At 48.0% G+C, this 22128-nt stretch overlaps 2 protein-coding genes across 6 annotated transcripts in view; one reads left to right on the top strand and one right to left on the bottom strand.

Moving 5' to 3' along the window:
- The window catches only part of Sans (SAM_USH1G_HARP domain-containing protein Sans), a 121485-nt gene that overhangs the window by 57968 nt on the left and 41389 nt on the right, over window positions 1–22128 (top strand). The gene's annotated exons all lie outside the window — the stretch shown is intronic.
- LOC142589985 (solute carrier family 35 member E3-like) overlaps window positions 1–22128 on the bottom strand; it is a 45193-nt gene that overhangs the window by 18886 nt on the left and 4179 nt on the right. For all 5 annotated transcript variants that reach the window (XM_075701766.1, XM_075701765.1, XM_075701767.1 and 2 more), the window contains exon 2: window positions 20852–21181. The gene's annotated coding sequence lies outside the window, so the exon portion shown is untranslated. The remainder of the gene's footprint in view (window positions 1–20851; window positions 21182–22128) is intronic.

The raw sequence follows: 22128 nt of genomic DNA, 5'->3' as shown, positions 1-22128 counted from the left end.
GCTATATATATGAATGTGTATAAATGCTAAATATATAGTATATGCGCAAAATAGGCGGCTGGAAACGCTCGCTGAGCGCCTGTTGTTTAGACTTACCGCCGTGTTCGAAGATCGTCAACACTACATAGTCGTCAGAAGGTTGTTCCATTGCGTAGGTTTTGAAACACTACATACCGGCCGTCTGTTACGGTACGGCTTGTGGGGTGAACTGAGAAAGCGGCTGTGAAGTTGTTCTACTTCCTTTACATTTTTATTATTTTTTTTGCACGTTTTCATGCACACGAACAGTTTCCCTAACTGTTTTCATTCGGATTTGTGCCCAATTTCTTTTTCTTTCGGTTCTTTTTTTTTAAATACCGCATGGCGAATAATGAGCTGCGTTATGAGCAGACAGCTTTGTTCGCTGCGAGCAATTGGAGCTCACGTGTTTATGCGACCGAGCGTTGACTGCAGCGCTTTCCGTGGACGGAAGCAACAGTGGTCTATATACACTGGCCATTTCCCTGCTTCTGCTAGTTTTTTCCGTGCCGTGTGCAAAACGCACGGTTAGGTTACGCGGTGCGCGAGGTATTGCATACCGAGCATCCCCACGTTCAACATGGCGCCGCCCAGCGTGCAGATGGACGAAATCTTCTGCAACATTCTGCAAGCACGCCGACGCCGCTGCATGTTCGTCTGCTGATCTTCGTCTGCGTAAAGTGCGAGACTCAGTCCTACTTGGACGCCTGTCGACGGCCGAAACTACAATGAACTGAGCGCGAAGTTGTGTGTTCGATCCCGCGGCCACACTTCGAATTGCAAAAAACGTTCACGAACTCCAAGGTGGTCATAATTGAACCGGAGAGGGTGTGCCTCAGGATCCGATCATGGTTTTGACATGTAAGACCCCAAACTGACATCATTTCACGTTTCTTTAAATTATTATTTTCGTGTTTCAAGTACCTCGAAAAGCCGCCGCCCACGTTCAAGTATGGCGGCGCCATTTCGAAAGCGAAATCTCCTGCAAACGTCGCCTGGAAGCGTCCGGTCGAAATCGTCTGGAAGCACGCCGACGCCATCGCGTTCGGTTGTTCGTTTTCGTTTCGTCTGTCTTAACCGCGCAATTCAGCCGTGCGTAAAGGAACCGGCACGCACAGCTGCGTTCCCGGACAGAAGTGTACACCCCAAAAAAGATTTAAAAGAAAAGAGAAGGACAAAAAAAGAGAAAACTAGTCACTTTTAAGGCGCACCGGAAATGGTCACATATTGCCTTCCGGCTTCGACTTCCTGTCACCGGTAGGTGGCGCTTGCAGACGTACTTTTTCGTTTGTCTAGAAAAAGCGGCGTGCTCATGCGCAGCAGACGTCGCGTCTCGACCGTTGCAGATGTGACACGTGATGTCTGACCGCGCACGCGTAATAGAAGGCAACGCGTGTGATCGCATGGTTGCGCAAGGAACCGTGGATGTTTGGCCGAACTGTAGCTGCGCGGAACTACGGTTCGGGGTCAAGCCCATTCCCCCGACGACCGAATTTCAGTCGCCAGCCGACGCGAACGCCATCTGCTTCTCGAGCGACGCGCGGATACGGCCAGCCTATAGGTCTGACAAGCGGAATCGGTCACCCAGCTGTGTGTCGAGAACACGAGGTTGTTGGTCGAAATTGGTCCGGAGACGTTCAAATTTACCGCTTAATCAATCACACAAGCAATCAATGGACCAATCAATCTATCAAAGTATTCAACACATCACCTTTCTTGTGGAAGTCCGCTTCTGCCGACCGACTGCTTCTGTTTTTCCTTTTAGTGCATGCTATAGCTAGGTCCTATCTCTGTACAATGTCACTTGTAGTAAAGCACGTGTTAAAGCAATACTAAAGAAAAAGATTAAGATAATTTTATTTTTATATAATCGTAAATTGGGGGGGGGGGTTAGTCTCGATCGCCATGAGCAGAGGTTTATATGGAATGCCAGAATGGAATCAAAATCTAAAGACACGTAGCGCCGCCACCTTGAAATTCTCGCACTAGCTCACTCCCCACGACGTCACAGTTTCTGTTAGCGTTTGTTTAGCTATGTCTTCAATGGCCACTGATGCGTTCCTCGCCATTGCTGAGCAACGTCTGCAACGGCCAATGATCACAATTTTCGCCGAGGCCTGCGATGGCCAATTACGTCGTAGTTTTTGCGGCAACGCTCGCTTAACTACGTCTGCAATGACCAATGACGTTATCGTTTTTGGCAACCTCTGCGATAGCCGATCATGTCACAATTTCGTTTTGGCAACGTTTGCTCAGCGACGTTTGCAATGGCCAGTGGCGCACTATAGTCTCACGAAGAAAAAGATTTGCGAACTTGACTCCCAAAACATAAATTGCGGTGGGAGCGAAGAACATAGGCGCAACCGCAAGCCAACAAAAGAATGACATAAATGCGAAGGCTCGATGTCGTATTACGTAAGGATTCTTTTCCTTCGATTCTGTTGCCATCGTAACAAGTGGCCAATAGTGGCGATAGCTAAGAGCCGACGTCACGCGCCAGCCTGTGTGACGTAGGGCACGATGAATGGAAAATGAAGCTGCAGGCCCGCATTCCTAAAAAGTTCTTGACACTAGTGAGGTTCGCAAGAACAGAAACCGTTCAAAAGTGACAGCGAAAGTATTGTTAGCGATCACCGCCGCTCAATCATAAAAAAAAAAAGTTCTTACAAACAAAAAAAAAAGCCCTTGCGAGTTAGGTCCCTGATACTTGCTAATGCGGCTTCTGCAAGTTGCATCTTGTTACTCTGGAAGATATTGATGATGCTGAATCGCTTGTCGTTGACTGCAGTGACTACGACAGCTATACACAGTGTGTATGAAACGGGCGCGAGGAGGTATGGCGACCGTGCGAGGAAGCGAATCGTTCAAGAACAACTATAACGGGATCGGAAGTTTTCGATAAGCCAATCTACAAAGCTGGCAAGTGAAGAAAGAAAAAAAAAAAGAACGTGAAATTGGGAACTGTCGGACCGGTTCAGCGAGGTGTGATCCCGGAGGTATAGCGTGAGAAATGCAAAACGAGACTATTGTAGGTAACCTTCACGGCACGTACACGCTTTATTAAACACTTACCGCCACGCCAGCGTCGGTTACCCCCTTCGGTTACCGACGACTTCGCGGGAAACTATTTGTCCTTTCATTCACTCGCTCGTAGATGTAGGTTCAACCGTAGCGACCGCGATGGCACCCCCTGACATCAGGCTATAGCGACAAGGCAGTGACCCCTCTACCACTCCTCTCCCCCGTCTTCCCCGACACACGCACACATACGGAGCTGTCTGTACTACAAACGGCTATTGCCGATTTGTTTTTATTACTACTCTTTTTCTCGCGAAAAAACAAAAACAATTGCCGTCACCAGACAGCGTGTCTAATAATGTGAATGTCCCCCCCCCCCCCCCCCCCGCTCAGCATTTGCGTATGTACAATCTCGGATGCCGCGTACTTTGACTGTACTGAGGAGAAGCGGAACTCCTTTTCGGCATCGCGTGAAACACTGTCCGCCTTTTTTATTTTGCTCGATTACGGAGGTTTGCAAAGGCGCCGAGGTCGCGGTCGGTCGGTTCCGGGTTCGACTCCTCGATGCAGCCGCTGCGAACGCACGGACGTGGGGGACCTTTGTAAATGCAGCGATGGCGGCGCCGGCGGAGAACGTTTTCTTTCTTTCTTTCTTTCTTTCTTTCTTTCTTTCTTTCTTTCTTTCTTTCTTTCTTTCTGTCTTTCTTTCTTTCTTTCTTTAATCAATCGGTAAGAATTGTGGAAGTTCCGAATGCGGTGGCAGCTTCTATTTCATTTCTATATACGTACAGGTCTGACCTTCCTTCTTTAATTAATTGCTTTCATTGTCTACTCTCTTTCTTGTTTTAGGTTTGGTTCCGTTATTATTTATTCGTTCACTCGCTCCTTCATATTTCGCTTATTTTTTATTCATTATTTCATGCGTTTGTGTCTTGGTGAGTGTGTCCTTCCTTCTTTCTATTCTTCCTTTCTTTGATTTCCGTCTCTCTTTTCATTCAGTGTATTGGTTTCATACTGCCTCCCCCCCCCTTTCGTGTGGTTGATTCATTTAGCAATCTTTAATTTATTGCTTTATCGATTACTTTATTCCATGTGTTTCTTCCTTCATTTTCTTCTTAGTATCTCCTTCCCGTCTTTCTTTTTCTTTTTCACTTGATATTATTTTGTCCTCTCTTTCCTTTTCGGTGTTTCATTTCTTCACGTCCTTTCTTTCTTCATTATTCTCGTACTTTCCTTCATTTTTTCTCCTGCTTTCGTTCTTTCCTTTTCCGGCAACACACGCGATTCGGCTCCGTCGACCGTGGGAAAAAAGTGCCTTCGTATGCCGCCCCTGTAGCTCGGAAGGAAAGAAATCACCACTTCGACCGCGCTCGCTCAATCCTGTGCCCTGTAGCTCTCATACAACGCCTCCTCGTCCCTCACCCCTCCCCACCCCTCCCCACTCCTACCCATCTGACGCACGCACACACGCACCTACTGTCTCCGCCGCTTCATCACATTAAACCGCGCTGCTTCCGCCCTGCCCGTTTTTCGTATTGCAAAAAAAAAAAAAAAAAACGCGTAACGAAAAGTAAACGGGAAGGGAAGGGGGGGTTGAATACACGTATACGTGGATAGCAGCACCGATGTGACCTTTTATTTCTTTCTTTCTTTTTCTTCCTTCTTCTTTTCCGCGGCATTCGCGTGGTCTGCCCCGCGAAGTTGCAGCGATATGCATCTCCCGAGACCGCGGGAGGTCCCGTTGTAGGAGATTCTCGAGCGTCGGTTGAGAGAGAGAGAGAGAGAGAGAGAGAGAGAGAGAGGTGCCCCTTTGTCGACGCGTTTGTGCGTTTTCGCGGACGCTCGATCGGACTGTTGTATGCTGTTGCGAGCTCTCGCTCTGTCGATTGCGAAGTTTGATTGGCTTTGTACTTGGTCAGAGTGCGATTAGAATGGCGGAGGTTCAGTTATAGTCACTATACATATATACAATGCACGTTAGTCCGTCGACTCACTTCGACGCGACGAAAATGGCATCCGCGGCTCAGATAACGGGTTAGAAGAACGTTGCAAAGCGGATTAGTCCTCCTTTGTCCGTGCTTCGTTGAGGCAACAAAAAGTCTGGGTGTTTGAATGGATGGTGGGGGCGGTAGATAGGGGGCATATCTGTCCGTTTTCTTTGTATTTATCTCTCTCTCTCTCTCTCCCTTTTTTCTTGGTCGAGTGTACTACCTTCACGTTGCACTATATCGTCTATCGTCTTGTGGAAGAGACTCGACCGTTCCGCTCGAGAACAGTTAGCGACAATTTTATTTATTCTTTTTGCGCACATGAGCGACAACTTGCGCGTGGCCTGATCCGTCTGCGTCGGCGGTAATCCAACGTAGCGGTCAGCCCAAGAATGGGTGTAGCGGTCGGAAAGAGCGTGGTCTTTTTGGGGCTGCAATGGCGGTCGCGGTTGTTTCATAGCAGGGTCACAGATTCGCCACGGTAGTAATACTGCTCTGCTGAATGGTCGTAGTAGGGGGTACTAGTGGTGGTAGTTGCTAGCATCAGTCGTCGTGGTGGTAGTAGTAGTAGTAGCAGTAGTACTAGGTGGTTGTGGTATTTGTTAGCGCCAGTCGTGGTGGTGGTGGTGGTGGTAGTAGTAGTAGTAGTAGTAGTAGTAGTAGTAGTAGTAGTAGTAGTAGCATCAACAGCAGCACTTGGTGGTATTACAAATGGCAGGGTAGCTGTTGTATTGGGCTAGTTTCTATAGTAGTAGCAGTGCTGGTGATAGTAGCACCAGTGGCAGTACAGTAGCAGAAGCGGTTGGTAAAAGTGCAAGTAGAAGGCCGGCGGTATAGAGGCGCTATGCTCGGCAGTAAGTATGTAGCCAAGTTATGTGGTCGCCGTACTCGTTGTAACTCAGTCGGCAGGCGTTCGTACAGATAGCAGCGACACTATAGTGGCATCAAACGAGCAATTAACAAGCCGCAATATCGTACGCAAAATACTTTCCAGCAACAAGTCCACTCCTTCTGCCCTCTCCTCTTCACCCCTAATCGTCCTGATCGTCTTGGATGACGCGTTTGTTACTTCTTTGGACGTGCTCGTCTTTTTTTACTCTCTCTCTTTCTCTCTTCGCTCGGGGCGCGCCCTTGTGGCCGATGGCTCGTGATGGCCGGCCGATCCCCGGAGCACACAGCGCTTCCGCGTCGCCTCCTTGGCTCCTCGCTTCCTTTCATCTCTGCTCCCGAGTCCGTCCGGCCGTTCGTCCGGCGTTCTCGACGCTGCAGATGACCCGGAACGAACCATACCGCGCCGCGCGTATAGAATAACTATACGAGACGTACGGCGAAGAACGCCGTATCTTCCTCCTGCTGCTCCGAGGCGAGAGACGACGGCGACGAAGGGAGGGCGTGCTCTGGAAGGGGGAGAGTGGCGGGAGGAGGGGGGGGGGGGTTCAGCAAGGGTAAGGAAGGAGCTGTCGTCTATTGAATACCGCACCTTTGCGGTGTGTATAGATCTCCCCTCGCCCCGTTCCCCCTCCCCCCGCTTAGGGAAGGCGAGCACGGGTTTCGGCTTCATCGCGCCCTCCTCCTCCTTCTCCTCTTCGTCATATTCCTCTTCTTCTGGGGCTTTCTTTTCTAATGGGACGCGGCGAGCGCCGCAGGTCACTTCCTAGAGGGCCCTGCGGCGTGGCCCCCGGTGCTCCTCACAATGGTGGCACCACTGAACGCCAGGGGACGCCACGGCATCTTCGCGAAGCGGCTGGTGTGTGGGGCACATATACTATATTCGTGCGTGCGGGACTTCCTCTATAGCGCTTCGGGCGTAAGGCCGATCTTTCGAGAGAAAGAAAGAAAAGAAAGCAAGGAAGGAAGGAGTCCGCAATGAACGCTATAGCTTTGTTGGCGCGCCCTTCTTCCAGCACGAGCCCGCACTGAGTCACGTGACGACGTCTGAACGGTGCGTGTGTATGCGCGTTCCCCTGACCGCCCCCGACGTTTCGGAGTCAAGGGCGCGGGCCGAAATTTCCGCGTCACGTGGGCTCAGTTTTGTAGCCGGGAGATCGCGCGTGACGGGTGTAATAGTTTAGAGGGACGCTTGAAAGAGGAATGCTGAATTGAGCGGCGTCAGTGAATATATATGCGCGCTTCCGCGATAGAATAGCGGCAACTCTCTCTCTCTCTCTCTCTCTCGGTTTTTACTGCGAGGGGATGCTTGGTAAGCCGGGAAAGGGGAAAGTGACGTCACGCACTGACGTTGCGGATTTAACGGACATTTGCGTTAGCACCCTTTACATTGGTGGAACTCGAATAAATAGACGGCTGCTGAAGACCGCTCTGTAAAAAATAAAAAATAAGAGAGCGCGTCTTACTGGAAGCTGTAGCATAAAAAAAGTTCGCCACACTATGACTGTTTATACAGCGTTAGTTCCGCATGTATAACATTGTACTGTCTTCAATTGTGCAGAATTTGCAAACTCTGCGACCAGCACTTCTGAAGAAAAAAATGCATTTGCGAAACAAAGAAAAAGGACTGGAATTTGATTTTCTAAATAAATTTGAGTTTGTAGACAGGCCAGTTCTCGCATATGAAGGATTTGAAAAAAAAAAAAAAAGCCCATATCACTCGTGTGACTATATACCTTCGGTATCAGTAGTTCCAAGGTCTCATCCCACCCTAATTGAAAATAACGAGAAAGATCACGTTAGTCTTGACTGGTAGACTACGCTTTTTGAATACTAAATGTGCGAGCCTCGCCGTTATCTTAGGCCTTGTAAGCCAGGTATAACGCGAGAAAAAATACGGGTGACAACGCTAGCTTGAAACTCCCCCACCAGAATCCCGTGACGTCACAACTTATGACGTCAGCGATGTGGTTATCGTTAATCGTTTTCCATAAATGAGTTATTAGCGTTGCATCTGAGAGTAAGCCAGGACTCTACCTTAGACACCTTTGGAGTCTCTTTTTTTGTTTATTTATTGCGTCAGCAAGGACACTGTGCCAAGCTCAATTTCACGGCCATAGCTGCACAATGGCAAGCACATGTCCTCACTGGGTTAGGTTAGGATAGGTAAAAATTAGGTTAGGCTATGGGAGAATAATTGCTGTTGCGTTTTTTGGACAATAACGGTTGTAAGTAGAGTTGCGGACGTATCCCTTGCCGAGGCCCAAACTGTTTTGTGTTTTACTCTGGTGTTTCCTCATAACCAACAGCAAGGACAGCAACAAGGATAAAATTATGCAGATCCAACGCTCGTATAGGAATCTTATGTGAATTGAAGCTTTCTTGAAGCGCGTTTAATTAAACGCTGATACAACTGTTCGTCTTCTGCATAGTGTTTTGTAGTAGCAATGCGATTACGTGCTTGCCTCTGGCAAGACCCACCAGGCAGCCGCGGATTGTACCGTCTCCAGGGGTCGGCCCGTTTTTTCTTTATTGCAATATCTCTATAGGATCGGCCCACGTGGCAACTGGCCAGAAACCGGCAGACTATAGACGCGACGAAAACTCCAGGAACGAAAAAGCCCGCAAACTTTCGCTTTAAAAGAGGGACTCACACGCTCACAGGCACGTATTTGTTGTACAGGGAGGATAGTGAGGGTCATTATGTCGTTTCACTGCGTAATCCCGCAGATAACGCGTAGACGACTCCCGGCACAACAAACAGTAACGGGTGGCGTACAAATGAGGCTGTACACACGAAAGCCTTTTCGTTTAGGAGTGTTTGTCCTGCGTGACAGCTACGCGGGAAGTGTGGCAGCTGCCGCGACCAGCAAACTCCCGCGGGAAGGGGTTCGCTCATAGAAAGCGTCGCTTCGAAGAAGACCCTCCCCCCCCCCCCCCCCCCCCCGTAATAACACAGCGTATGGGCCACGTCTTCTCGCATTTTGCATCACGCTTTTCGTGCGCAGATTGCACGTCGCTTGGTACGCGAGGACCGGCTGCGTATACTTATGCGGCACGCGAATTCGTCGCCTCTTGTGATCGTGTGGCTCTACCGGTGTGCATACCATTATACCGCCGTACCGGTTTCGCACCGCGCGCGGAACTCGCGTCCTTGCATTGATGAAACGCTTTCGTTTCCCTTTTCCGGACTCACCACATCTCTCTCTATATGTATATATATCTACCCATGCCCCCCCTCCTCCCCTCTGCCATCCGCTATCGGTTGCACTATGGGCCGGGTTACCGCGTTTGTTCGAATGTAGGCTGCGCGGTCGAATTCCGGAAGCGCGTGTATATAGGTGCTCTTGAAATGGGGGGCTCAGTTCTTGCCCACGTAGCAGTTCTCTCGCTTCCCGTTATCGCGACCTTTAAAAACGAGAGCGAGTTTCCCCGTCATTGCCACGGTCACGTGTGAGCCTGCTAAGCAATTTGAATCCGCCGCGGACCCTCGCGAAGTGCGGAGTGCTGGCTTTGAGGAATGCGCAGGCGTGAGGTGTGGGTGCAGCGGTGGTTTTAAATAAAAGCGTAAAAATTTGGTATTGATTAATTGTTTTATTGACTGATTGATTGATTGGGCATAGTTCAAATCGGTCGAGTTGGATTGAACTTAGATTGACGGTGGAGCAATTGCCGGCAGCAACTGTAAGGCTAATTCCACAGTAGCCTACAACCACTCAGCTCAACTCAACAACTCAACTGAACTTAGATTGGGTTAGTTGAGCCTCTACTTTGCATATACCGTTTGGGGCTTATCTTGTTCGCGAATAACCATCTGCCTATGTATAATGTCCACTGCAGGTCGAAGAGCTCTCCCGGCGACCTGCAACGATCCCCTGTCTTGCGCCAGCATGATTCCAGGTTGTCCCCTGCAGACTTGCTATTTTCATCGGACCACTCAATTCTCTGCCGTCCTCGACTGCGCTATCCCTTTCCTGGGCGCTCGCTCTGTAGCTCCATAATAGACCAGCGGTTATCTCTGCCTTACTCGTTACATGGCCTGCTCGGCTCCAACTCTTTCTTTTTAATGTCGACTAAAATATCGACTGCTAGCTGTTTACTCTCTAATCCACCGATGCTGCTTTTTCTTGTCTCTTAACGTAACGCCTAGAAATGTTTCGTTCCACCGCTCGTTGCGATGAAGTAACGGCCATCTATCATGCGCGCCCAATTCTGCGCCCAATTCTACGAAACATACGCCTAACTCTCACTACGAAATGAATCGCGCAACACCATGCATGCAGAACTCGCATTCGTTGCGGCAGCGTCTTTCCGGACCGGAATCGCGTTCCACTGGCGGCACTCTCTCTCTTCTCCGTCCGTTTTTTGTCCAACGAACCCCTTTCCCTCGCAACCCCTCGCCGACCACTCTCCCAGCTCCCGATTGTCTCCGTACGACCGCCGCAGAGCTCCGCACTGCGCGTTTCACCAATTGCGTGCAGTGAAGCGACAGCTAGACTGCAGCGTATCCGCCACATGGCTACAGGCTAAATTACTACAGGCTGAAGATATACCTGGAAACAAGCTGACGCTAGTGTCCACGGGGGCTGCTAGCATGTGGCGGTTCGGCCAGCAAGGAACGTACGGATAAGACCGTGAATTCGCCTAAACTACGTCTTTTATTTTTCTGACTTCAACCGGCTTCCTGGGTTTGCAAACCGTTCATCATTCTTTTCTTCAACGACATAGTGCTTTATAACAGATCCGCACAACCGGTCCCACGATAAACGCAGACGTCAATGCGATTAGCAAAGCAATCGATAGAGCGATACGCCGTATCGCCATCGCCGAAACGTGTCGTGTATCGGGCGCGTACCGCCGCCCGGCTCATCTGTCGCGCTTCTGTTTGCACACGCTGCGCCATCTACCGCCGCCGCCGCGAAGTACGAGCGTGGCCACCGAGATGCGTGGCGTATGAGGCGCGTAGTGCCGCTGGGCTGCTTCATTTCACGCTTCGATGATAAACAAATCAATGCACTACTAAATATAGCAAATCACTGTACTACCGATTTTTCGTGTGGTATCGCCGAGCCATAGCAGGGCCAGATATTACTGTAGTAATTTATGCAGTAAACTCTCACATCGAGCCGCTCCGAGGAGAAGACCGGGTGCGTCTCACAGCAGATAAGGGGATGCATTGGCCGGCTGTGTGCTACTAATTTTTTCTTAACCCTTCTGTAGTGTTGCGGAGTACGCTTGTTGTTATCAGATCACGCGGTAGTAGCGTACACAGAAGTACGGACAGAAGATGATTTGCACGTTATGTGGTGGCGTCGTTACTCATCACATCAAAGTTTCTTTAGTTCGTACTGCTGCTTTGAAAGTTTCGATGTAATATTGCTTGGGTCATAGTGGCGCAAAAAAAAAAGGAGTGTACGATTTTGTCGACACTTAGCAGTTCGCTGCTTCGAGTAACAACATTGGCAAGGTAGCTTTTGTAAACGCCACTACGTTCGTTACTCTTGCTTGCAGCGAAAGCTCACGAAAGTAAAATTTGCCAATAAAAAAAAAATGCCTGCTCGGAATGGTGACAGCAGCGTCACCGCATCTTTGTGACGTCGCTCTCTGCACCTTGTCTGCACGGTGGTCCTTCTGTTCCGGCGTCACGCAGACGGCGATTGTAGCAGCAGACGACGGTCGACGAGCATCCCCTTCCGAGTCCTCGGTTGTATGGTTCGCTTCTGGTACACTGCACGGATTTGGTTGACACTTGGAGAGCTTCTCGTTTGCCCGTATATCCGTGCGAATAGCGTCCGCGTCCCCGCGCCGCATAGCTGGCTTTGTCGGCCTCCTCCTTTGTCCTTGGACTAGAACGCGCGTCGCCCGTCTCCGTTCCCGGCGCTCAGCACCCCCCTTCCACGCCTCTGCCGCCGTTGCCGGAGGCCGGCGTTGTGTGTTGTATATGAATGACCTCCGAGAACACCGCTCGCGGAATATCTCGGAGGCTCTGATGGTGTGCATTCACCGACAACCTGCAACAGGAAAGAGGGCAGTGCGAGCAGGCCGAGGGGAAAGAGTGCAGTACGGGTGAGACGTTTGCGGATCAGTGGGGTGGCTGCGGTTGTGGTGGTCTCTGCCGTGGATTGCGCGCGGGCCTATGAGTTGGCCAACCTCGACCCACTGCCGACCCGCGCGCGGTTTGTCTCTTCTGCTCTTTTCAGAGGCAGCAAAAGCTCGCTCAGCGACCGGACTTTTTGTGGACCGGCAACGCAGAGGAGGCGGTTCTCTCTCGCGCGCTTTTGTTTCGGCATGAGACCAAAACAGCTGCCAGCTAGGCCTCGTCGTTCTCTCTCTCTCTCTCTCTCTCTCTTGTTGCTGTTCTTTTTGCGCGTGTGCAGTGTCGTTAGGAGTTACGAAACTTTCGTTTACGATTCCGGTTGTATCACCTTTTCAGATTCAAGTTTATTGTATCATTAGTGGTATGTGTATATATATAGTAGATGTTAAGTATAAAGACGTCCCACAGTTAGAAACTGCAGCGGCACCTCTTGTTCTTAGTGCATGTTAATATATAGAACTAAGTGGGCGCCAAATGCTGTTAGGAACAAACAAAAGGACTGGTTACACAATTTCTACATCGTTAAAGCAATGGGACCTACGGCAATATACCACAACATCGAAACAATGTACATAATAAGCAACATGTAAAATACATTGAAGAAGAGATGAAGTTTAGAAGGCAGTAATATAACCCCCTAGGTGAACGCTGGTACGATGATAATGTAGGTAAAGATTTCACCCGAGCCGCTAAATTGTTCCACATTTTCACGCTAGCAAAACCAACAGTTAGTTCGCCACAGTTGCTGCGTGATCTTGGAAGTGAAGGATTCTTTTGTAAAGAGATCCTAGTAGTGTTAGGGTTGGCTAGAAATTTTCTGCCAGTGACATTATGTAATTGTGGGTTTTTAAGCAGGCGGCAAATAACGATGCTGTGGTCGTACCCGATAATTTTGTTTGTTGAGAGGAGATTTATCTCAGTGAAGATAAGGGTAACATGAGCGTTATAAGGAGCAGATGCGATGATACGGACAGCGTTAATTTGGAAGTGCTGCAATGGAGCTATGTGACAACGGTATGTTAAGACCCCAAGAACTGATACAATACTTCAAACGGCTATAAATAAAGGCACAATACAATGTCAGGAGAGTGCGCTTTTGAAAGTAGTGTCTGGCCTTTATGATCGCCCTGATACCATAAGCAGTTTTCTTTTTCGAGGAGCTGACATGCAAAGTAAACTTTAGAAAGGAGGCTGATTGAACAGCTAAAAATGAGGAGTCATTGATGGTAATACCGGGTGAGAGGCTATGTACACTGGTAGAAGGTTAGGTTGAGCTTTAGTGTGTGAACTGAAAATAATAAACAAACTTTCTGATGGTTAATGAGCATTTTTTGTTGCACCAACTACTCGTTTTATTTAGGTCATCATTTAAACGCTCAGTTAGTGTGCGAATGTCGTTATGGTAAGTGTAAACAGTTCGTGGCGTCGTCTCCATACAGAAGACATTCTGTAGAAGCTAGGCAGTTTGGGAAATGATTAATGAATATAGGAAATAAGAGAGGACCGAGTACGGACCCCTGTGGGACGCCAGTGTTATTTTGTGTCGGACAGTACTCCTGAAATACAAACCTGTTGTATGTCAGTCGTGTAGAGAACTTCGCAGTAGCTCTGAAGATGGACCTGTTATGCCGCGTGCGCTGAGTTTAGTGGTTGACTTGAGGATGGTGTACAGGGTGGTACGATATAAACTGAAACACCATCTGATCGCTGTGCGTCGACCACTGGAGAAGCATCAGTTGCAAACACTACCTGCCTGTGTAGATCTGTCAAATAACCTGCCTCTTTACGCTTTCTGGACTGACAAAGCGTGTTCCTCCTTTCCTTTGGGCTACAAGCGAAAGGTAACATGGAATTTGTATTTGAAAACGTCCACACTGCGTGTTTTTGCATCGAAATCACTAAAAGCTCAGCAGGGCACATTCTTCGACGAGAGGACTATTTACAGAGATCATCTTCAGCCTATTTTATGTCCGTGGACTGCAGGACGAAAAGGCCTCTCCCTGCGATCTCCAATTAGCCCTGTCCTGCGCCAACCGATTCCACCTAGCGCCCGCGAATTTCTTAATTTCATCACCCCACCTAGTCTTCTGCCATCCTCGACAGCGTTTCCCTTCTCTTGGCACCCATTCTGTAACCTTAATGGTCCACTGGTTATCTAACCTACGCATTACTTGACCTGCTCAGCTCCATTTCGTTCTCTTAATGTCAATTAGAATATCGGCTATCCCAGTTTGCTCTCTGATCCACACCGCTTTCTTCCTGTGTCTCAACGTTATGCCTAACATTCTTCGTTCCATCGCTTTTTGCGCGGTCCTTGACTTGTTTTCGAGCTTCTTTGTCAGTCTCCAAGTTTCTGCCCAGTATGTCAGCACCGGTAGAATAAGATAGTGTATTATAACGTGACCGAGTGATCCCTTGAGTCGCACTTCTGGCATAACAGTTTAAGTACCGATTAGGTATTTCCTTTCCTGTCTCACCACCTTGTGGACCTTTCCAACAATAGCTGCCTGGGCGCCGCGTGTTGCGCTGTAGTCTGTTGCGAGTGAGCGGGAGCACCTGTGCACATCACCAGCGATGATACAGGACTGGTGTCCCTGTATGTGCTGCACAGCTTAACCGCAAGGAACATAGCAGGTGTTGAAGTTCGCTTTCTCAACGAAGCCATGCCAGATCGCAGAGAGAAAGCCATGTACTTCCCGTCATATTATCACGATGGCTGAGCTACAGCAGCGCCATATTCCTCTTCTACAGTAATTTGAGTACGAAACCCAGTGGACAGTGGCACATGCATGGGCATCGTCTGCTGGTCAAGACAGACGATGGACGAAACAGACGACGAACCAACAGACAACGAAACAGCAGACGACGAAACAGACGACAAAACAGAAGGCGCTGGGGAAACGCCACCTGTTGAGGAGGAAGAAGACTTGCAGAATGAGGGCACGCCGACGTCGCGTGTCATCTCGCCTCGCTGTATACTCAATTACGTCATTAGGTCAGCGAAACGTTGTTTGCGTAAGATGTTAGGGGTCAACGGGGTAAGTGGCTACCGTGGGCAGAGAAACAAACAGACCGAGATGATATACCCTGGGCCGAGGGGACGAGCCAAAGAGTCGTTAGCGTTCGCAACTTGGGACTGCTGCTCGTCTGCAGCGTAATAGGTGCTGTCAGGAACATGGTGGTCATGACGTGTTTCCGACTCCTGCAATCGCTTCTGGCGCGTGCGGCCCGCAAAAGCATAGCCTTCGAGACTCGTTGCTATTACTTCGAGGAAGCGATCGCAGGAGGCTCACCGGTTTTGAGGCACATGCGTGTACTCTAAATGTGCAGCCAAAATGCATTGGTGCAGGGCTACCATCTTCAGGCAGTGCGAAAGAGTGCAGTACTGAAAATACTCGGGACATTTCACCGCAATTCTCGGGGGGAGGGGGGGGGGCACATAGTTCTCGAAACAGATGCTACAAGCCGCAATGTTTCTAGTGAAGAGGCAAATGATTTGCGCCCCGGATCGCTTCAGTTTTGCACTTATAAGGCCTTCTAGGATTGTTAATTGAAGGAGTACTGTGGAAAGTTTAGCTAATTATTATATTATTTATTCACTCAGTGATTATCACACAGAGCTTGACGTTAACCGCCTTGATTGATGTGTCGGAGAAAAAAAGATCGCGTTCTCGATCTATGATGTGCTGTGTTTAATACTCACTTAAACACTTCATTGAGACATACACCGTTGCGAAATTATCTCTATCGAACTTCCGGAAGCCAGCAATATGAGACAACGGACAGACAACACGAGGTGACTGCGACCCGCAGTGGAACCTTCATAAGATTCTCATTTGGACAGCGTGTAGGCAATTCATGCGGTCATGACGTTTCTGCTGTACCTTATAGACTGCATGGTCTGTGGACAGGCCGTAGGCTTAAGACCTTACTTATAATTTTTATCGACGAACGTGTCTGCGCATTTTCTATAGAAACATGTCTTTAGAAAATGTAGAAAGGACTGTCTACAAAGAAAATATGTCTGGGGCCATAGTTTACCTATGGTTTACATTGAAGACGTTCTATGGGACTATTCCTACGTATAACGTATAGAAGGCTGTCAGCCGATAATTCGAGGCTGTAGGTCTCTATAGGGTCTGCAGTGCACTTTATATAGGAATCTTCTATACACAGTCTACAGATGCCTAAATTTATTTCGTAAGGAAAGCTCCCCCCACCTTGCGGTGCAATGCGCAGCGAGCCCTATATTTCGAAACGCAAGGCCAACGAACTTCATTGGGTGAGACGTTGTTTATACAGGACTTCTGCTTCCCGCCGGTCTACTTCTGCTTCCCGCAGGATTGGGTGAGACGTTGTTTATGCAGAACTTCTGCTTCCCGCAGGTACACTTCTGCTTCTCGCAGGCCTACCACACTTTCTTTCTTCCTTTCTTTCTTTCTTTCTTTCTTTCTTTCTTTCTTTCTTTCTTTCTTTCTTTCTTTCTTTCTTTTCAAGAATCCGCGCGCACTATCTCACAGTTTGTGCGCAACGTGCCAGGCGGGGCATTACCAGTGGGTCAGCACGCGGAGGCGTCGGCCATTTTCACAGCGGCGTCCTTCGCGCGTTTGTAACGACCGTCCCCGCCAGCTGTTTTCTTCTCACGTGTACACGCGCACACCGCGCTCGCAGTTCGAGTACAAACAGGCGCGCGGCCAAGCGGAGTGTTTGGCCGGTTTGGCGGCACCCGCGAAATATCGCGTAAGCGCACGCGCGGCATGCATAAAACAAACCCGCGGTTCGCATGACGCGCCAGAATCGTTCTCACATTATTCTGTGCGTCGCTGGCTCGCTCGCATATTCCTATGTCCGGTTTCCTCGAATCCTGGCGTCTGCTTTTAATGCGTTCGCATTTAGGAGTGTCAAAGTAGAAAAAAAAAAAACACGCCACGTGAAGTGTGGGAAACTGGTCACGTGCTATAAAGAGCCGCTTATCGCAGCTCTTTATATGCTATGAAGTTTTTGTTTGGCGCTTGTGCTGTTCACGCAGGGGAGGCCCACACCAGCTTCATCCTAGCGCCTCTATTATTAAGTTCACTCAAATTGGTGACTACAGACTTGATGCGAAACCTGATTGTGGCTTCATGGAGGACATTTGTGAATGTTTATCATCAGAGTGCTGAACTTGCTTTCACCTTTGCGCATCCCTCTTGCTATGTCATCATCATCCCTCATTACACCTTTATGTCCCCGTTCCCCCTCCCCCTGTGCAGAGTAGCAGGCTAGAGCACCTTAGCTCAGGCCGACCTCTCTGCCTTCTTTCAATTAAATTATCTCTGGTCCACCGACAGAAACTGTTAGGCAAGTAAACCGAAGATAACTACAAAGTTGTGCTTATCAGCTTTCTAAATACGCTTGGTCCGTTGCAAAATCTACTCTCTCTCTCTCTCTCTCTCTCTCTCTATATATATATATATATATATATATATATATATATATATATATATATATATATATATATATATAATATATATGCTGCGGACTATGCACCTCAGTTGCACTTCGCCCCTCAAAAAGGTAGGACGTGCGTAGAGATGCGTCGAGTTGAATTTACTTGTTGAAGGTCATTATCTGTGTTTCTTGGAAATGACTGATAGTTAGTACCTTCTAAAATTTCAGAGCTCTTTCGTCACACATAATTGAAAGCTTAAAGCATTTCTCAATGTACGCCGTGATACGGGACTGATGGGTGTCGCACTTAGAACGAAAACAGCACTAACTAACTTTTAAATCTGTTCGATCTCGTTCCCATATATATGGTGTCAGCTATAGACTAACCTTCAAGCTATCCTGGAGGGTTAAACTCGAGTGAATGCGGTACCCGTGTTGGTAGCAGCCGCAAAAGACGTGTAGAAAACGTTTTTTACGTACTCCGTAACGATGTACGACAGCAATAAATACTCTGGAGGCGTTTAGTTTCATCTTGTTACGCACTTAAGAACGACACACATTATGTTGTTTTGTAGTAACATTGTATCCGAAGTGATATGGCATAGCTGCCATCAAAGCTAAACTGCGTCACCAAAGTAAAGCTCCCCTACACCCTTACAAGACAAATACATAACCTGTGAAAATATGCAGTTTGTATTGAAGTTCATAAGTATGCAGGATTGGGTGCTGTTCTCATAGTTACATTGTATCGAAAGAAAGTAAAAAAAAAAGCTGGCAGATAAAGATGTGTCAAAGGCGTCTTATACAGCGATATGCAAGCACTTGTGTAAATCATCTTGCAGTGCAGAGTTCAGATCTAAACTTTCGGAACAATTCCGTCATTAATTCTATAATTAATTATATAGCTCACTCACTTAACTGCTGTCGACACTGCACATGTCGTTCACGTGGAGTGGTTTTCAAGGTGTATACAGAAGAACAGACCCTACAAGATAATAGCATAGTACACAACAGTACAACAAAGGTATACAACAAAACAAAGCGCCTCGCCCTGCGAACAGAAAAAAAATGCACGCCAAAAGTCTGAAGCGCATCTCCCAAATCTCCACGTCATCATGCAGGAATAGAGGAGCTAGGTTATGCTCGCGAAAATCCGGTAACCGCGTTCGTAGGCGCTGCAGCGAAGGGCAGAACAAATAAAACCGAAACGCTTCCACCGACTCCGTTTAACGATATGCGACAGCGATCGATAATCGAACTCTCCGCGCGTCGGGTCGATGTATACCGATTTGTCCAGAGGCTGCGGAGCCGAAGCGTCTTACGACAACCGTGTCCACAGCTCGACTTCGCGAACCGTCATGGAAATTCGCTTTCGAGAGGATCCAAAGTGCGCCTCTTTATGCGGCACGGACCTCGTAAAGTGCCAGAGCGCTTCACTTGGCCGGCAACCGGGCAAGCCTGTTTATACGAAAGCCGGGGGAAAGCAGTAAGCGCTCATTCAAAGAGCCGAATCTCTGGCCTGCTCTCGGTTTGAATTTACAACCTGGCGCGGTGTACGCATACACTGTTCGCCGACACCGGCGTGAGCGCTTAAGGTCACGACGTAACTTTGGCACTGAGCTCGATAGGTGGACACGCAGGGAACGCTGACTTCCGACCTCTAATTTACCTCTTCTGTACACGTCTTACCCTTTACCTCTTATATACCTCTTATATACGTGTACATACTCGATTAGATAACGCGCTCAAGATTCACGAATGGTGAGACGTGGGAACAAAAATCAGCAGGCCAGCGATCTCGCCATGTCCGAACTCATTTTGTTAATTACTATGATTCTGAGAACTTTATTTTGCGTGCGTAAATTTCTTATTTGTTTTCATTTTTTTTCATTGGTGTTTAGTAAAGACGTTTGGTAGCTCACTGCCAGCTCGTGTTTCACATTACGTTTTCTACCATCCGGGATACTTTACGTCGAATGCAACACACGAGCATTTCGCTGTTACCGAAATGTAGTCGCGGTGGGTAATCGCACCAGTGACCTCGGTGTGCGCGGCACCAGAACACGATAGCTGTAGTCATCTAGTTGCTTGAGGTAATCGGGTGTTATATATGCATGCATTGCAGCCTATAGCCTATACCTCCAATAGGTATTTCTCTATTTCATTAAAACCTCTATCTCTATATTGTACAGTTCAGTGTATCTATATATCTGTCTCTATATTGTACAGTACAGTGTACCTGTGCCTGTTATGACTTCGGTTCATCAACCTCTTCCTTGCATTTTTCCTCCACCAGTGCTGTAAAGGTCCCTCGCTTCTTTCGGCTGTTGACCGGTTAATTCAGCCATCCGGTCTTAAACCCCCAGCGCACGTGGAAATTTCCTGCGGGTCTTCCTGGGGTGAATGTCCCGGCATTCAAAATTACTGTGTGCTGATTCATTTCCGCACTTTTGCTGCAGCGGACGCATGCCTCATCCTGTGGCTGATATTTGCTCCGGTATGTTTTTATTTTCTTCTCGGAGAGTCCCAGCTCGGGCTGCCTAATAAATGGTGGAGTCGATCGTAGCGCCCCCTGGCCAGTGCAGGATGCCTGTACAGTAGCCGTAGTCTAAAATATCATAAGCCAGCTCTCTCCCGACACTTCAGACTGCCGCACCTTAATAGTGGCAGGCATAGAGTTTCTCACTATAACACCTAGAGGGAAATCTGGCGCCACTGTCTATGGGAGTTTCTTAAGGGGCGCCGTGGGCCGTCATGGGAATGACGGTATGTGTGTCTACGAGGCTCGTGTTGGCTGGTGTTGTAAGAGGCTTCGTCTAGAACGTGGATTTGGCTACACAAATAACGCGCATTCTTAAAGTAAAATCTTCATAAAATGTTTCCATTCACGGAAATTACATCTTTACTCACCTGCAATGCATGACGCAGGGAAGAAAAGCAAGAACAGACGACAAACTCTTTCAAAGTGAGCGCGAATATTGTCGTCTGTCCTCCAACTTTAGCGGCCCGCTGATACTTTTTACTTATCATATTATTGTACATGCAATATCAAGTTCTTATAGTTAAACAAAACATGTGTGTTTGTGTAATAGTAAAGCTAAAGTAGCTTTTTACGTGCTGTTTTAGTAGAAAATGAATCATTGTGACAGGCGGAACGGTGTTTGCCTGGCTCTCCGAGAACGATGCCAATCCGAACTCACAATATACCTGCATTCCCATGCATACCACAGCGCAGCAGCGCCAGATTTCCCTCTAGGTAATATAGGGAGAAACTCTATGGTGGCAGGTAATAAACCGTAGCCGTAGTCTAAACCATTACGAGCCAGCTCTCTGCAGACCCTTCACACTGCCGCACCTTAACAGTGGCGGGTAGTAAACCGCGTAGTCAACCCACTCCGCCGCGCACACATACCGTCTGCTCCGTCTGCTTCCCGCGGTTGTCGCCGCCGCACCGTGGCGCTACCGTTGCTTCCTCTCCCACCACAGCTGTCACCGGACCTTGCCTTGGTCGAGGCGCACTCGGGTGTCGCCTCCTGGTGGTCGTAGCCAAGTGCGATGTGGTCGCTCGCGTACTCTGGATTTGACGAGGTGACAGTGCGTACGGTGCCACAGCTTTCCTTGGTTTTTTTTTCTTTTAATCTTTCTTTTCGGGGCTGTATTTAAGCAGCGGTAGTCCGTGAAAGCGGGCCGTAAAGTTGGTCGCGGAATGAAGAAGCCTTTCCGTCCAGCGACGCGGCATTCACTAGACAGAGTAAAGGGAGGGTGAAAGAAAAAGAGAGACAGGTGTAAGACGGTGAAGAAAAACCAGGAATAGTATACTACGTAATAAAGGCAGCTGGACGGGTGTAGTATATACGCAGGCTTTGAGGGGAAGCTTTGGGTCGGGCCCAACTCCGATGCCGGCTATTCAAATAGTACATGTAAAACGCAGAAACTCTTTCCTGAGATAACCAATTGGCCGATTTTAATTATATTTGTTGCATTTGAGAGCGAACGTTAAATGATAGGGACTGTTTGAATCGGAATTGCGATTTACGGCCTGATTATTTATAAGAAATTTTTATAAGAATTGTGAGAAAAAAACCCATAAAAGCACGAGGTTTAAATATTCGTAGCTCTGCACTAAGAACAGACATCCTATTTCTGTAAACTGCATCCGTTAGAGCATCCAAAGCGGGCAAATTTGATTAACCAATTGATATCTGACGTGAATTTATTACGTTGCTTACAAGTTGTTGAAAAAGTATTCACATATAAGTCGTCTATTTGAGAGCCATGCGTAACACATCAATTCTGTATGCTTAAGATGCACTATTAAGTGCAATTTACAAAATGGTAATATCGTTTTTATTCTGTGTTACAAAGTTGTAATCACTATAGTTTCGTTTTCCGAAAATTTGCTATTTGCAACAATTATTATTAGAGAAATTGACGGCCTACATAGATAATTCGCTACCAACACTAAATATAATTTTTATATTTCCATTTAAGTGTAACAAACCTCATCAAATCTGGTGCAGGGCTTTTATGGGACGACCGCCGGACCGATTTCAATGGACCTTGTTGCATTTTAGAGAGGAAGCTAAATTCTGGTGATTCTCTAAGAAGTAGAATTTTTATTTTGATCATGTAATTTGTTCACGAGAATTCCCTCAAATTGGTAAGGTTAAAATAAGAATGAAGCGCGAA

The sequence above is a fragment of the Dermacentor variabilis genome, chromosome 8 (genome assembly GCF_050947875.1).
Source record: "Dermacentor variabilis isolate Ectoservices chromosome 8, ASM5094787v1, whole genome shotgun sequence".
NCBI lineage: Eukaryota > Metazoa > Arthropoda > Arachnida > Ixodida > Ixodidae > Dermacentor > Dermacentor variabilis.
The sequence above is the reverse complement of the archived record's forward strand: the minus strand, read 5'-3'. Positions and strand labels throughout refer to the sequence as shown.